General features: G+C 44.8%; 1 protein-coding gene across 5 annotated transcripts in view; it reads right to left on the bottom strand.

Moving 5' to 3' along the window:
* Nucleotides 1-9,156, bottom strand: part of LOC132829993 (zinc finger protein 501-like) — a 51,382-nt gene extending 42,226 nt beyond the window's left edge. For 3 of the 5 annotated variants that reach the window (XR_009646298.1, XR_009646297.1, XM_060847442.1), the window contains exons 1-2: nucleotides 9,106-9,156; nucleotides 8,613-8,716 (exon numbers count right to left, since the gene is read on the bottom strand). The gene's annotated coding sequence lies outside the window, so the exon portion shown is untranslated. Of the gene's footprint in view, nucleotides 1-4,757; nucleotides 4,803-8,612; nucleotides 8,717-9,105 lie in introns of those variants that run through there. The other 2 variants (XM_060847443.1, XM_060847444.1) reach the window with 2 other exon arrangements.
* Between the last annotated feature and the right edge of the window lie 4,205 nt (nucleotides 9,157-13,361).

The following is a 13,361-nucleotide window of genomic DNA, read 5'->3' as shown; positions in this document are numbered from 1 at the left end:
AAGAACGTAACGACTTATCCCCTTCGGGAGGTAACAATAGGGGATAAAGAGATTGGGTTTGTGAGTGCCCCCCTCACCAGTGGGGAGGTCAGAACATTTAAAAAGGAAATGAAGGTCCTGGTTGAGGATCCGGTAGGGTTGTCTGAACAAATCGATCAATTTTTGGGGCCCAGTCTGTATACGTGGGCTGAGTTAATGTCTATTTTGAATATACTATTTACTGGGGAAGAAAGGGGACTTATACGGGGAGCAGCCAATAAGATATGGGACAGGGAACATCCCATTGGAGATGGGGATGCTGGACAGGGAGAGACGAAGTTTCCCCTCAGAGACCCCCAGTGGGAAAATCAAAACCCAGAGCATAGAGAAGAAATGAGGGAATCGAAAGATGTGATTCTAAAAGGAATAAGAGAGGCAGTTCCAAAGTCGCAGGATCTGAGTAAAGCCTTTGAAGTTAGACAGGAGAAAGATGAGATTCCTTCAGCTTTCTTGCAAAGATTAAGAGACTCAATGCGGAAATATTCTGGAATGAACCCTGAGGACCCAGTGGCACAGGGTCTTTTGAAAGTACATTTTGTTACAAAGGCATGGCCAGACATACAGAGAAAGATACAGAAGATAGAAGGGAGGAGTGAAAAACAATTAGATGAATTGTTAAGAAAGGCACAGAAAGTGTTGGTAAAGAGAGAGGATGAGAGACAAAAACATAAGGCGAAAATGATGGTAGCTACGGTTGATGAGGTAGTTAAGAATGGAACCAATATTGAGTAACCGGAGCAGCATGTAGGGCACAGAGGAAAAGGGAGAGGGAGAGGACAAGGGGGAGCATTTGATAGAGCGTTCGAGCGACAGGGGCAGAGATGGAGGTCTCCAAAGGAAGGATGCTATTATTGTGGAAAGATAGGACATTTTAGGCGGGAGTGTCCTGATCTACAGAGGGAAGAAAGAGCAATTCCGCTTATGAATTTTGATAATGAATCAAAATCAATGAATGAGGGGTTCCTGCCCTCGGGGACCCACCAGGAACCCTTGATAAACTTGAAGATGAGACCCTATAGGGAAGAGGTAGTCTTCCTAGTAGATACAGGGGCAGCACGGTCATCGCTGAATTCTAAACAAAAGAAAGTAGAAATGTCGACATGGTCAATTACTGTTTCTGGGTTAAAGGGGAGAGATTTACTGTTCCGGTATTTGAACCTATGACGATAGAAGGTCCTAAGCACAGGGTCACAGGGGAATTGTTGTATATCCCTGATATAGGAGGTGACTTACTAGGTAGAGACTTAATTATCCTCTTAGGAGTGGAGATTGGAATTCAGGAAAAAGAATTAGTTGTACAAATGGCAATGTTGACAGAGGATATGGAGAGAGAGAGAACGACCCTATTGTATGGGCTAGGGAAGGGAATCGTGGAGGACTACAGATCCCTCCCTTGAAGTAAATCTAAAAAGGAAAGGGGACATTGTCTGTGAGCGACAATATCCCATTTCCATAGAAGGTAAACGAGGACTGCAGCCAGTAGTTGAGTGACTGATTAGAGATGGCTTGTTGGAGCCATGTATGTCTCCTTATAATACCCCAATCCTACCTATGTGGAAATCTGATGGAATTTATCGATTGGTGCAGGATTTGAGAACATTAAATCGAATAGTACAGATCAGACATCCAGTGGTGCCAAACCCCTATACGTTATTGAGTAAGATCCCTCATGATCACAAATGGTTTAGTGTGATAGATTTAAAGGATGCCTTTTGGGTTTGTTCCTTGGTGGAGGAAAGTAGGAATTTGTTCGCTTTTGAATGGGAAGACCACAAGATAGGACGGAAACAGCAATACCGGTGGACTGTGCTCCCCAGGGGTTTACGTAATCCCCAAATTTATTTGGACAGATGTTAGAACAAATAATGGAGAAATCTAGTAGTTTCAAGGGGACTGCCCTGTTGCAGTATGTAGACGACCTCTTAGTAACAGGAAAAAGAAGAGAAAGAGTAGTAGAAGCTACGAACAAATTATTGAATTTTCTGGGCCAGCAGAGTCTGCGAGCATCTAAAAACAAATTGCAATATGTGGAGCGAGAAGTGAAATACTTGGTACAATTAGTTAGTGAGGGAAAGCGAAAGATAAGCCCAGAACGGATAGAGGGAATAGTGGGGATGCCGCTGCCCAGGACTAAACGGGAGTTCCGCAGATTTTTGGGTCTAACGGGATATTGGAGATCGTGGATTGATTCCTATGCTCAAAAGACTAAGACATTATATCTCAAACTATTGGAGGAGGAACCAAAATGTCTAAGTTGGGACGATGAGGAAAAAGAACTAGTTGAGGAACTCAAAAGAGATCTGATCCATGTCCCAGTGTTAGCCTTACCTTCCCTAGATAAACCTTTCCACCTCTTTGCTACTGTGGATAAGGGAGTGTGTTTGGGAGTATTAACCCAGAGGTGGGGAGGAATGAAACAGCCAGTAGCATATCTTTCGAAGCTATTGTATCCAGTACCCCGGGGGTGGCCTGAGTGTGTGCAGGCTGCGGCTGCCACTGCACTGTTGGTGGAGGAAAGCAGAAAGCTTACATTTGGGGGACCCCTAATAGTAAGCACCCCACACCAAGTGAGAACGTTCCTAAACCAAAAAGCTGGGCAATGGTTGACAGACTCGCGAATTTTGAAATATGAGGCAATATTAATAGAAAAAGATGATCTAGTGTTGGTCATGGACAATTGTTTAAATCCAGCTGCCTTTCTTTGGAAAGGGGAAGGAGAATCTCCTCAGAATCCAGGGCACGATTGCCTTGACACTATAGAATACCAAGCTAAGGTCCGCCTGGACCTGAGAGATGTTCCACTTCATGCAGGGGCTAGACTTTTTATAGATGGATCATCCCGGGTGACTGAAGGGAAAAGACATAATGGGTATGCAGTCATAGATGGGACAAAAGGTAGTGTGGTGGAGGCAGGAAAGTGGCCAAGTGGGTGGTCAGCTCAGACCTGCGAACTCTATGCATTGGAAAGAGCCCTTAGGGCATTAGACAAAAAAGATGGAACTGTATACACTGACTCCAAACATGCCTTTGGTGTTGTGCACACTTTCGGAAAGATATGGCAGGAAAGAGGACTGATCAACAGCCAGGGGAAGGAATTAGTACATGAAGAATTGATTAAACGGGTCTTGGAGTCCCTATTACTCCCCCAAGAAATAGCACTAGTGCATGTAAATGGTCACCAGAAAGGAAATGAACCAGAAGTTAGGGGAAATAGACTAGCCAATGAAAAGCCGCCCTGAACCCACAAGAAGTGGTGATTCATTCCCTAATACATACTGTCTCCGGTCCTCGGGAAGCTCCTATATTTACTGAAAGAGAAGAAAAAGAATTGAAAGATTTAGGGGCGGCAAAAACAGCAGATGGGCATTGGATGTTACCTGATGGAAGAGAAATGTTGAACAAAATGATGATGCGAGAGATAATGTCTGTCCTACACCAAGGCAGTCATTGGGGAGTACAAGCAATGTGTGATTTAGTTCTTAGGGAATATGGATGTAAAGGAATATATACAATTGCTAAACAAATATGTGAGATATGTATAATATGCAGAAAGGCAAATAAAAATGTCTTGAGAAAACAGACCCCGGGAGAAAGAGACCCAGGATTGAGACCCTTCCAGAGCATACAAGTAGATTATACGGAGATACCCAGAGTAGGGAGACTAAAATATATGTTAGTCATAGTAGATCATTTATCCATTTGGTTTAAGGCATACCCCCTAGCTACTGCCACTGCGAATGGGGTTTCTAAAACAATATTAGAGCACATAATTCCCTGATATGGGCTAGTACACCGTATAGATTCCGACCAAGGACCTCATTTTACCTCTAAAGTGTTACAGGGAGTAATGAAAGGATTGGGAATCTCCTGGAAATTCCATACTCCATGGCACCCGCGATCATCAGGAAGGGTTGAGAGAATGAACCAAAAACTCAAATGACAGCTCTCTAAATTGGTAATAGAAACCAGACTCCCTTGAACCACATGTTTACCTATAGCTCTCTTGCGAATACGAACAGCCCCAAGGAAAGATTTGGGACTATCCCCCTATGACATCTTATTTGGATTACCTTATCTGGGAACGAATGGAGAATTGCCAATTCCCGAAACTAAAGATTTGTTCTTAAAGAAGTATATATTGGGCTTGTCCTTCTCTTTGTCTTTCCTCAGGAAACAGGGTTTATTGGCACAGACTCCACCCCTTGAATTCACCGTTCATCCCATCCAGCCGGGGGATTGGGTCTGAGTAAAATCATGGGCAGAGACTAAATTGTAGCCGGACTGGGAAGGGCCGTACCAGGCTCTTTTGACTACCGAAACGGCAATATGGACGGCATAGAAAGGCTGAACTCACTACACTCGGATCAAAAGGCCAGTGGACTCTCCAGTTGAGGAAGAGGTCTGGACAGCCGAATCAACGCAAGACCCGCTGAAACTCAGACTAAAGAGACTTTGAGTAAATGATTATACAGTGGCGATGCGAGCGTGGGGATTTATTCTGTAGGATTGCATATTAAGTCATTTTGTGCTTCAGCATGATGTTTAAAGTACTGGGAATGCTTAGAGTTATGATGCTAGCCCTCTTAGTATTGGCATTTTGTCAAATATCATTTTCGTATGTATTATTAATAGTTCCTGAGTCTGATAATGTACAAGTAATAGATGCTGATGCATACAGCTTAGTAAATTGTGGGGACGTAGATAATCAGAGACAGTACCGCAGCTCAGAGATACATCTTAAGTCCTATGAGGATGGCCTAGGGGATGGTACTTGGTATAATGGTCTCGTCACAGTACACCGGACCCCCTTCCAACCAGCTCGCGATTGTCCCGATAAAAAGTGCAATCCAATATACCTGACAATAAAGAAAACCACATGGCACAAAGCAAATTTTTGGGGGGGGGGAGGTGCACCTATGAGATACAATTAAATGAAACATTTGGGATAGAAATGAAAGCAAATGGGAACGATTTCACAGGCTGTTGCTTTCGAATAAGCGTAGGACAAGGAAAACGGGCGGAAATACTGGATAATGAGATACAACCTTTCACCCCTCCCACTGATCCTAAATTGTAAAAATTAAAGAGGTAAAGGACTTGAAACAGACTATCGAAATAGAAACTGGGTACGGGGATGCAAATGCCTGGGTTGAATGGGTAAAGTATACTGTAAAAAGTCTGAACCAAAGCAATTGCTATGCATGTGCCTCCGGTAGGTCAGGGGCCCAGGTGGTTCCCTTTCCGCTTGTGTGGAAGCGAGACAGGAAGGGCATGAAATGTATGATGGCCCTGTATCAGGATGAGACTGCATGGAATGATAGGAATTGTACCTCCCTACCTCTGATGTTCCCTCCCTTGTAGAAGAAAGATGTACAAGTTCCCCCCACATTTTCCGCCGCAGTTGGAAATCACACATCGTGTATGCGTAGTCAGTCTAGAGATTTGGGGGAGCTGAATTTTTGTACAGAAATTTAAAATGTTACCGAAACGGAGAAAGGAGGGAACTACTCAGCACTAAAGGTTCCCCGAGCGGATCTGTGGTGGTACTGTGGAGGCAAAATATTGAGACTCACCCTACCTCCAGACTGGAGAGGGATATGTGCAATTGCACAATTGGCAATTCCATTTACCCTGGCATTGGAGAAGGAACAGAGAGTAGGGAAAAAGGGAAGGGGGAAGAGATCACTGTTAGACACTTCTTTCGATGACAGGATTTATCTAGATTCGGTAGGAGTCCCTAGGGGACTCGTAATCAGATTGCAGCAGGCTTTGAGTCAGCTCTCTTTTGGTGGGTAACAATTAATAAAAATGTAGATTGGATAAATTACATTTTCAATAATCAACAGCGATTTATAAATTATACAAGAGATGCGGTTAAAGGAATATCAGACCAGCTTGATGCGACAAGTAGGATGGCATGGGAGAATAGAATGGCCCTTGATATGATTTTAGCAGAAAAAGGGTGTGTGTGTGATGTTAGGAGGCAGCTGTTGTACCTTTATTCCTAATAACACTGCACCTGATGGTTCAATTACTCGGGCCTTAAGGGGATTGACTACCTTAGCAGAGGAACTGGCTGAGAATTCAGGAGTGGACACATCTCTCACGGGATGGCTTGAATCCTGGTTTGAAAAAATGGAAAGGGGTGGTAGTTTCCATCCTTACTTCCCCGATAGTAGTAGTTGGGGTATTGGTAGCCATTGGCTGTTGTATCATACCCTGTATATGAGGGCTCACCCAAATACTGATTGAGACAGCCTTGATGAAACAAATGCCCCTAAAAGGAAATCAGGCAGAAGAACTTTATCAACTAAATAATGAGGGGATGAGTGAGACCATGATGGATGAAATCTCCGGAATGATGCTTGCGAATTTCGAGAGCGATGCTTAAAAGAAAAATGCAGAAGATAACAAATGGTAATTAAAGAAAAAGGGGAAATTTGTGGGATATAGGTAAATTAATGTTACTTCTGCAGTTATAATCGATTATTCAAAAAATAAATGAACTCACATCAGTGTGTAATTGTTTCAGCCAGGAGCTGAGTCAACAGGAATGGAAACTATGTGGAGGAAATGCATAATTTTTTTTGTATTAGCTAAAAATGTATGCAAGAAAGAAGCGGGACTGCAAAACAATGGTAGATATTACAGGCGACTAGATTAAATGCTGTGAAGAGAGGCAGTTAAATTAAATATGCCTGTATAAACAGTAGGTATAAACATCTGTTTCCCACTTTTACAGAAACACAGGAACAAACCCCAATTAAAAGGGCTTAGTGATAAGATGCTGTGAGGGGCAGCACAGATGGAGGGAATAGATAAAGGTAAGGCAAGAAATGCCTAACAATAACCCACAGCAGGATGAGGTCAAATGGCCTTGTGAGGCCAGAAATAAGCATTTTGTCACAGACAAGGCTGGATAAGACAAGAGATAAACAGAGTAATGGGTACCAGTCTTAGGGAAGTAGAGGATGTAAACGGGGGGGAAACAATGAAATAAGAAAAAAAATGAAGGAACCAAATTATATAAATATCGAGTATTTGTTGAATTCAGTGTGTTTTGTCCCTGCCTTGTGGACATCACACCCACTTGCAAGTGTGAAATAAAGGACACTACTGATTCAGATCTTGTCTCGGACTGAAATTATTGAAGTGAGTGAGCTTTGTTTCTCACAATACTAAGCTGGGTGGCAGGGTGAAACGTGAGGAGGATGTTAGGAGATTACAGGGTGACCTGGACAGGTTAGGTGAGTGGTCAGACGCATGGCAGATGCAGTTTAATGTGGATAATTGCATGGATATCCACTTTGGTGGCAAGAACAGGAAGGCAGATTACTACCTAAATGGAATCAATTTAAGTAAAGGGGCTGTACAAAGAGATCTGAGTGTTCTCGTACACCAGTCAATGAGGGTAAGCATGCAGGTACAGCAGGTAGTGAAGAAGGCTAATAACATGCTGGCCTTCATAACAAGAGGGATTGAGTATAGAAGCAAAGATGTTCTTCTGCAGCTGTGCAGGGCCCTGGTGAGACCACACCTGGAGTACTGTGTGCAGTTCTGGTCTCCAAATTTGAGGAAAGACATTCTGACTATTGAGGGAGTGCAGCGTAGGTTCACGAGGTCAATTCCTGGAATGGTGGGACTACCTTAGACTGAAAGACTGGGGCGACTGGGCTTGTATACCCTTGAGTTTAGAAGACTGAGAGGAAATCTGATTTGAGACACATAATATTATTAAAGGATTGGACACTCTGGAGGCAGGAAACATGTTTCCACTGATGGTGGGTGAGTGCCGAACCAGAGGACACAGCTTAAAAATACGGGGTAGACCATTTAGGACAGAGATGAAGAGAAACATCTTCACCCAGAGAGTGGTGGGTGGCTGTGTGGAATGCTCAGCCCCAGAGGGTAGTGGAGGCCAGTCTCTGGATTCATTTAAGAAAGAGTTAGATAGAGCTCTCAATGATAGTGGAATCAAAGGTTATAGAGATAAGGCAGGAACAGGATACTGATTAAGGATGATCAGCCATGATCATATTGAATGGTGGTGCAGGCTCAAAGGGCAGAATGGCCTACTCCTGCACCTATTGCCTATTGATTCAAGGAATGAGGCAAAGTCAGGATGGAGAAACTGATGTTGTTTTGCAGAGCAAAGGAGATTGAGGTGAGATTTGATTAAGGTGTCTATGTTTATGATAACTTTAGAAACATAGATAAAGAGCAGCTGTTCCCATCAGCTGATAGAAAAAAAGTATTAGGGGTACAGATTTAATATTCTGGATTAGTGGTGCTGGAAGAGCACAGCAGTTCAGGCAGCATCCAAGGAGCAGCAAAATCGACATTTCGGGCAAAAGCCCTTATTCCTGATGAAGGGCTTTTGCCCAAAATGTCAATTTCGCTGCTCTTTGGATGCTGCCTGAACTGCTGTGCTCTTCCAGCACTACTAATCCAGAATCTGGTTTCCAGCATCTGCAGTCATTGTTTTTACCATACAGATTTAATATATTGGGCAAGAGTTACTGGGAGATGTAAGGAAGGGATTTTATGTTACTTTCATTTTACTCAATACTTACTCGATAATATCCAGTGTTCAATGAAGAAAGAATAAAGTGGCACACTCAGATCTTGGTATGTTATTTTGTTTGAATTTTCAATCTGCAATTTGTCATCTAACATGCTGTAAAATAAGTTTACAAAAGCCATCTCAGTGATTTGGGACAAACATTCAGAAAAGACTATTATTTGGGGGTTTGCTGTGTGTAAATCCTCCCCTCCTCCCTCCCCGTAAAAGGAGTTTCTAAACTCCATTCCTGTTAGCCCAGGGGAGACATTCACAACATTCCCAATCCCAGCCCAGGATAACCGCACATGCGCCCTTTGCCCTCTAGAAAGATGACGGCTGTGAGCCGGGGCCTGTCGCTGAGAGGAAGCCTACATTCGTCCCGTTTTGTGAAACGGGTACAAAGAACTTCCTTCTACGAGGGTCTGAAGATCCACAAAGTGTTTCCGAAGCCTCTCCGTATAACCGGCCGGTCAATCGCTTCCTCAGCTTTGCCTCAATCTTACCTTTTGTGGAGCCGAAAAAAAACAACCTATCCTCAGGATCACTCCCACTGCGCATGCTCCGGACGGTCCGTCGGCGGGAAGAGTCTGCACATGCGCAGGGACGGTCAGTAGCGCTGGGAATTCTGGGTAGGATCTCTTCAATGTGGGAACGGGCCATTCAGTCCAACAAGTCCACACCGACTTTCTTGAACGGGCCTCGGGGGCCAAAGTAAACCGAGGCAAGAGGGAGGCCATGCTCTTCAGGAACTGGGCTGACCACTCCTCGATTCCCTTCACCGTCAGGACCGACCACCTGAAGGTGCTGGGTATTTGGTTCGGGGGGATGGGGCGTGCGCCAAGTCTTGGGAGGAGTGTATCAGCAAAGTGAGGCAGAAACTGGGCAGATGGAAGCTGTGGTCGCTGTCCATCGCGGGAAAAAACCTGGTCATCAGATGTGAGGCACTGTCATTGCGGTTGTACGTGGCACAGGTCTGGCCTATCCCCAGAACCTGTGCAGTTGCAGTCACCCATCTTCCAATTTATATGGAGGTCAAAAATGGACCGGGTCCGAAGGGACTCACTGTACAAAGATCTGGGCAACGGGGGGAAAAATACACCCAATGCCACCCTCACCCTGATGGCCACCTTTGTGTGTGGCTACATCAAGTTGTGCGTGGATCCCCGGTACGCAAACACCAAGTGTCACTACGTCCTGAGGTTCTACCTTTCCCCGGTGTTGCGAAGGATGGACCTGGCCTCGCTGCCGCAGAACACTCCAAGTAGTTGGACCGTTTCGTATCACCTGTCCTTCGTGGAGAAGTTTATGAAGAAAAACACCTTGATCAATGAATGTGAAGAAGATGCTAAGCAACTCAATAAATTGGTCATGGGTACACATGGGTAATGTTACAACTCCATCTGATTGTACTTTTGAACAAATCAGATCCCAGACTGAAATCTGGCCAGATGAATCACAGTTTTTTTTTATAATTTTAGTTAACATCATGGTCAGATTTTAAAACACAAGGCTGCAGAGTTCATTAAAACACAACAGGACTTTATTACACACAAGATGAAACAAAGATTATCCCACAAGTCCATCAGGAAGTGGGCAGCACGTAGTGTCCTTGAGACTCTTCGGGAAAAGGAGAGGACAGATCCTATCAAGCGGTTCCCTGAGCAGACTGTCAAAGCCATTTGGCAGGATGCCTCATCGCCAGAATTTTCCAACAAGTACCAAGACATAGCTTGGTAGGTGGTGAGAAGGGCTTTGCCTGTGAGATCCTTTATGCACGCCCGTACTCTCAACCACACCTCACGCTGCCCTCAAAGCGGCTGCGGGGGTTGGGAGACGAGACTGTCACACACCTCCTTCTGGAATATGCCTACGCGGAAGAAGTCTGGAGAGGAATGCAGTGGTGTTTGTCAAGGTTCGTTCCGAGCAGCGCCGTGACGTGAGACTCCATGCTCTACAGCCTGTTCCTCAGGACGCACACCGAGACGAACATCAACTGTGCCTGGAGGATCATCAACTCAGTGAAGGACACTCTCTGCGTGGTCCGAAACCTGTTGATCTTCCAACTAAAGGAGTTGACCCCGACTGAGTGTTGCAGACTGGCACATTCTATGTGTTGAGGGACGTGCTGAAGCTTGGGGCAGCTGCCGCCAAGGCACGGTGGGGAAAGACCACCATGTAAAGTCTGCCTGCCTAAAGAAGAACAGGGGGCCCACACAGTCATTTAGGCTCTGCTGACGCCTCAGCTGAAAATGTAATCATGCAGACCTGTAAATAGGAATGATTACTGTATTTCGGTATGCAAAGAAATGGAATGTTTACATATGTATGGCGTGTCCAACTGTACAGACCATCAAATTATTTTATGAGTAAAGTTTATATTTGAAATAAAAAAAAGTCCACACTGACTCTCCCAGTTATTCCAGTAACTTTGCATTTCCCATGGCTAATGCACCACATTCATACACCCCTGCACACTGTCGAGTTAGTATGGCCAATCCACCCCAACTTGCGCGTCTTTGGACTGTGGGACGAAACGCACACAGATACGGGAAACCCAAGGCTGGAGTTGATCCCAGGTCCCTGCTGCTGTGAGGCAACAGTGCAACACTGAGACAAAAACACAAGTTACTGGAAAGGCTCAGCAGGTTTGGCAGCATTTGTGAAGAACAGAGTTAATGTTTCGGTCCAGTGACCCATCCTCAGTTTAGAGGAACCGAAACATTCACTCTGATTTTTCTGCACAGATGCTGCCAGACCTACTGAGCCTTTCCAGCAACTTATGGATTCGTTTCTGATTTACGGCATTCACAATTCTTTCATGTTTTATTTATTGCTAACCACTGGGCCACAGTTTTGTGTTATGTGGCCGCCATTGTAGATATTCAATCTATTTGTTGTTATTTGTGCAAGCAACCTTTCTATTTATCTCCTACAAGTACAACTGATCTATATAATGCATATAATAGAAAATAAAATGTCTTTTGCATGTCCTCAGACATAATGTCACAAAGTCTGACACTGAGCCACACATTAAATGGTAAACATTCGAGAATGTAGTGCTAGAAAAACACAGCGGTTTAGGCAGAATCCGAGGAGCAGAACTGATGTTTCAGGCATAAGCCCTTCACCAGGAATGAGGCTTGTGGGTTGAGGGGGCTGAGGGGAAGGTAACTGAGAATGTAATAGGTAGATGAAGGTGAGGAGAAGGTGAAAGGCCAGAGGGAAGTGTGGAGCGGATAAATGGGAAAGATGATGGAAATGTCAAGGGCACGGTGGTGAGTTAGAGACTTGGGACGAGTGGGGGAAATAGAAATGAAGAAACTGGTGAAGTCCACACTAATACCATGTGGTTGCATTTCTTGAGCATCTGAATTCTGAGGATGTGAAACAGCAGAGGTCCTTTGAGAGAGGGTGACCCTGAACTGGGGAAGGGCTGACTGTAGGGAGTGTATGTGGCGGCACGTGGCTACGGGTGTGGCATGGACGATCCGGAATGAGAACTGTTCCTGAAGGTTTCAGATTTGTAGTACATACTGGTTGTCCTGTTCAGGTTCGAATGTAGTCCAGAGTCCACGTGGGATCACTCAGTTCCATAGACAGGCATTGAGAAAGGAGATGTGGCTGTGGTAGTGAGTCTGCTTCAGGATGTGGCTGAAGAGCTTCAGGGCAGAGGAGATTACCTGAGGGTGCAGTGAGAGAAAGAGTCACTGAGATCCTTGTAGAGAGACGAGAACTTCTTCAAGGTAGGCATCCTTGGAAGAGGCTTTGCATTAAGGTTGAAATTGGCTAGGAGAAAGTGAGGACTGCAGATGCTGAGTTGAAAGTGTGGTACTGGAAAAGCACAGCGGGTCAGGCAGCATCTGAGGAGCAGGAGAATCAATGTTTCAGGTATAAACCCTTCATCCGGAATGAGGCTTGTGGGCCCCAAGGCATTGAGATAAATGAGAGAGGGGTGAGACTTGGGGGAAGGTAGCCCATCTATGCGCTTCACCCTCCTCTCTAACCTACCACTTTCTCCCCCACCTTCATCTATCTATTGCATTCTCAGCTACCTTAACCCAGCCCCCCCCCCCTCCCATTTATCTCTCAGCCCTGCAGCCCTCAAGCCTCATTCATGATGAAGGCATTATACCCAAAACATCGATTCTCCTGCTCCTCAGATGCTGCCTGACCTGCTGTACTTTTCCAGCACCACAGTCTCGACCCTGATCTCTAGCATCTGCAGTCCTTACTTCTCCTATTAAATGGTAAAGTCTCCATACTCATTCTGGACCGTTGTTAGAGAGAGAGAGACAACTGATGGTGGTTTCACCTGATGGATACCACAGCACAGATAAGCAGAAGGGATGGCTCAAAAGGAATACCATCAGTGATAACCTTACAGATTTAAACCCACACTGTTGGCATCATAAGGATCCTGGCAAACAGCTTCAAGAAAGAGTTTGTCTTTTGGAACTGTCTTCAGGGAGGAAAATATAGATTTTCTGTCCTAGAAAAAAGCAATATTTCCTGTCATTGGCTAAGGACCTGTTTTTGTTCTGTTGAAGCCCTCAAGAAATGGGATATCTACTTAGATGAGCACTTAAAATTTCCTACTCAGTGACAAACTTACATCCAGCACTTAAAATATCAGAACGCACAAAGCCAAGAGCTGGAATCTTGGTTCAGAAGCAACATGTTTGATGACAGGTGTTGGTAGAGTGAACAAATGGGCCAGTCCCCTTGCTGTGAGTAACTCAGTGACTCTCTTATCATTTTG

This window comes from Hemiscyllium ocellatum, chromosome 30 (genome assembly GCF_020745735.1).
Source record: "Hemiscyllium ocellatum isolate sHemOce1 chromosome 30, sHemOce1.pat.X.cur, whole genome shotgun sequence".
NCBI lineage: Eukaryota > Metazoa > Chordata > Chondrichthyes > Orectolobiformes > Hemiscylliidae > Hemiscyllium > Hemiscyllium ocellatum.
This window is presented reverse-complemented; position numbering and strand designations above follow the sequence as displayed.